The 4,168-nt window shown below is 42.6% G+C and overlaps 1 pseudogene; it reads left to right on the top strand.

Moving 5' to 3' along the window:
- Window positions 1-261: 261 nt before the first annotated feature.
- Window positions 262-3,637, top strand: LOC127336595 (uncharacterized; annotated as a pseudogene).
- Window positions 3,638-4,168: the final 531 nt, after the last annotated feature.

Below are 4,168 nucleotides of genomic sequence, written 5' to 3'. Positions count from 1 at the left end.
CTCACCCAACTCCTTGGCGCCCGTGTACATAGCTTGCCGTTGAAACTCGTACCACGAGTTTTTTTATAAAGTTTTTCAAACTGAATTTGTTTTCAACTCGGTACAAACCTAAAAGTATAATTGCGTATACATCCAAACAGGGCCCAGGAAACCTACACAAACGCAACGGGGGACGATCGGCCGAAAAAACCGAAACAAAGATCGACACCGCTCCCCGAATCGGGGGTGACCCCGACTCAACGGCAACTCCGAGCTCCCGCCATGGCAGCAGCCTCCGTCGCCGCCGCGACCTCGCGAGCGGTCGAACCCCACCGCAACGCCTCCCCGGAACCGTCATCCCAGGCGCCCTCCTCGTCCTCATCGCGCGCCGCAGAGGCAGAGGCGGGACCGGTGTTCTTTGATGGCGGCGCCGAGGAGGGCGAGCTCCACCTCGACTCCCCGTGGGTCGCGCCGGCTGAGGCGGACTCGAGGCTGGAGGAGGCCGCGGCTGCCGCGGGACTCCGTCTTTGCGCCGAGAACGAGGCAGAAGCAGATGAGATACGGGACAACCTGCTGCGACAGGACGACGAGGTCGGTCTACCAAAATGAAAATTGGAATTTTTCATCACTAATCTTACCTATGATCTTGATCTGAGCTATAGCGAAAAGTTGCAATGCATTTTCTCAATTAAATGCGGTCGTGACGCTGCGTCTGATTTGTTATTTTGGAAGGTTCTGCTGAAAACTGCATAGAGTGGATATTAGATTACTTACTGTAAAACTGGGATATTCTCGTATTTCAATTTCTAAGAAACGAAGTTTAGCTAATTTTCCATATAAGTTGCGCATATACTGTAAAAAAAAGGAAAAAAAATGACTTTTTGAGGTTGTGATGGCGTTGCTTTTGGAATTACGAACTGCGTCGCTTCAGGGTTTGCCAACAGCGTTGCTTCATTGTACAATTTGATACTTCACGATACTAGCATGGCTAATTTTTGCTTCCTCATTTGATCTTCACTACAGATGATGGCACTGGAGGCAATATACGGGGACGATCTCGCTGTACTAGAAAACAAAGGAGCGCTCCGCCATTTTCAGGTTACTTATACTGTCCATCAGTGTTTTGTTTGGGCGATAAAAACTTTGTTTTGATGATTTTTTTAAAAAATTTCTTTAATTCCAGATTTACATACGGTACGAATTGCAAAATGCCGCTGAAGTGTGCGCTAGGTTTTCTCCAGTCAATAGAATTGGAGAAGACAGAGGATGTCCTGATGATTGTCTAGAACAACATGAGGAGGATAAAGGGGATGACTTCTCCTATTCTTGCAGCTTTGAGCACCTACCCCCTCTAATATTGACATGCTTGCTCCCGCAGTCCTATCCAAGCAAAGAGCCCCCATATTTTACAGTCACCGCTAAATGGATGGACGGGCCTAATGTTTCTCAGATCTGTGAGATGCTTGACACCATTTGGGCAGAGCTGCCGGGGGAAGAAGTTGTGTACCGATGGGTTGAGTGGATACACACTTCTTCTTTGCCACACCTCGGGTTCGACAACAAAATAACATTAGGTCCAGATATTCCTAAGCACAAAGGAGATAGCCGTGCAATCTCTAGAAGTCTCTCATTGGAGTCTGTGATCCCTTTGATGCTCAGTTACAATAGTAGGAAGTGTCATCAAGTTTTTCTTGAGGATCTCCACATGTGCATGATTTGCCTTAACCAGAGCAAAGGTAAGTTTTTTTTTTCTTTTTTGACTTCTTTTCTGTTCTGCGGTAGTGCCAAATAATGAGCATGCCTAGTTATTATTTTTACGGCCGTTGGTGGCTTTATTAATTTAAAGCTGGGCGTAATGCCTAATGTTTAAAAAAGTTATTATTTTCTTTTATTGGGTCTTCCTTGGAAGAATACCACTTGTTCTATGGCATCTATTCCACGCTGTGCTAGCTCTTCTTGAACTGTCCCACGGTGGTACCAATCTGCGGTTAAAATTTTCATAGCTCACAGTAGATAGTATAAGAACCGTCTGGCTTCTAATTAAGCATATTAGGAAATTCAATTGGGCCCATGGAATTTTATCCTCCTTGTAGACTAACTTTCATTTGGAAAAATCAGGTTCAAACTTCATCAAGCTTCCGTGCGAGCACTTGTTCTGTGTCAAGTGCATGGAGACCTTATGCAGGATGCATGTGAAGGATGGTACTTTCTTTCAGTTGGTATGCCCTGATACTAAGTGCAATGTTTCTATTCCGCCGTATTTGCTAAAGAGGCTTCTGGGCAAGGAAGAATTTGAGCGTTGGGATAAGCTTACTCTTAAGAAGGCATTGGACTCAATGTCGGACGTGGTCCGAGTGTCCAAGGTGTGCAATCGGTTGCTTGGAGGACGAGGATAGCAATGCGCAATGCCCAAAATGTTGTTTTGTTTTCTGCTCGGTGTGCAAGGACCCACGCCATCCAGGAAAGTTGTGTCTAACTCTGGAAGAAAAGCTCCAGCGGCAGCGGTAGAAATACATCTAAAATCTTTAATGTTGTATGTTTGAAACTTGCATCTGTTGTTATACCGCGCAATTGGTCCTCACTTTCGTAGTCGGGGTCGGTGTACCTTCATAAAATATCTGTTGTTTTCTTTCCAAATCTTTCAAATATCCAATATGCATTTGATCTGCAAATCTCTCATAGATCTTCGTAGAGTGTCATACGCTTTTGGCACCTCCTTGGGGGCATTACATGTCATATTGACTGCTGAAATATAACTTCAGGTTACTGAACATCTGCCGTCTTCAATTTTATCTTTGCAGGCATCAGGCAAGATGGCCACACAGGGGGATGGTGGAGGACATGATTAGTGTAAAACTGCTTTACAGCAATGCTAGATCATGTCCAAAATGTCAAATGACCATCAGCAAAACTGACGGATGCAACAAAGTTGTGTGTAGCAGCTGTGGTCAGACATTCTGCTTCATTTGTGGCAAGGCTATCATCGCTGGCTATGCCCATTTCAGGTTGGCAGTCTGAACTATGCAGGGTCTTTTATATAAATAAAGACAAAGGTTCATAATCTAGGCTTACTTATCTTTATGCATGCATGTTTTAACAAACTGCAGCGGGAGATGTGACCTCTTTCATCATAAAGAAAAAGACACAACAGACTGGGGCAAGCTGCTGGAACAGTTAGAAACAAGAAATCGCGTACGTACTGAAAAACAACCTGTAGGCAGTACCATAAAATGTCCAAAATGCCGTCAAAAAATTTATAAGGTAATGAACCACATCATTTTTCAGACTGGAACATTCTGTTCCACATTACAGATCACCAGTTTGCCTCTATTGCATCTAACCAGTGGCCATATGCATTCAGGATGATGATAAATATATTTTCTGCTGGTCGTGCCAAGCCAGCTATTGCACACTGTGCAAGAAGCAGGTCCAGTTTGCCGGGGAACAAAGCGAGCACTGGGGCTCACAAGATTGTGTGAAGATAAAGTTCTAGTGTCATATCCCTACTCCCACTGTTACATTCTTTCAGATTAGGTTGCAGTATTGCAGGTTAGGGCTTTCACATTTGATGTATGTTTTATTGGGACACTTTTCTTCTATTCTGACTAATCATATCCCTTTTCCTAGTTCTAGTCGATCACAATTAAGTTAGTTCTAAGTCGACTCTAGTACCGTTAAATTTGTATCGTGATTCATGCACATGAGAATTGCACATATGTGTGCAATTACACATATTTTTCTCAGTGCACATGAATTGCACATAAAACTTAGTGATGTCATAGAATTTATCTAGTTCTAGGTCGAGCAAAGTACTAGCCGCATGCAATCAATTAAACATGACATGCGTGTATAACAACAAAGGGTGATTACTTACTCCCTCGGTTGGGTTTATTAGTTTTGCATTATCCCTAAGAATCAACTTCACCTATATAATATAAATCACATCTCAAGTTTATAGTGATATATTTTTTTGCAATATATATGAGTGGAATTTTTTTTGGCTCCAGGGCACCAAGATCCTATTATTTTAATAAATCCGGAAATCATATTTACAAATTTCAAAATAATTTGAAAAAATCTGGATGTACCCAATCATGTATCCACAAACGTGCAAAACATTAATTTTAAATACTTTGTATTCAAAGCTACAGAACAATGACAAACATGTGGATTTGAGTATGCATATTTA

This window comes from Lolium perenne, chromosome 2 (assembly GCF_019359855.2).
Source record: "Lolium perenne isolate Kyuss_39 chromosome 2, Kyuss_2.0, whole genome shotgun sequence".
In the NCBI taxonomy this organism is placed as follows: Eukaryota; Viridiplantae; Streptophyta; class Magnoliopsida; order Poales; family Poaceae; genus Lolium; species Lolium perenne.
Note: the sequence above shows the minus strand (reverse complement) of the source record. Positions and strands in the feature narration are given on the sequence as shown.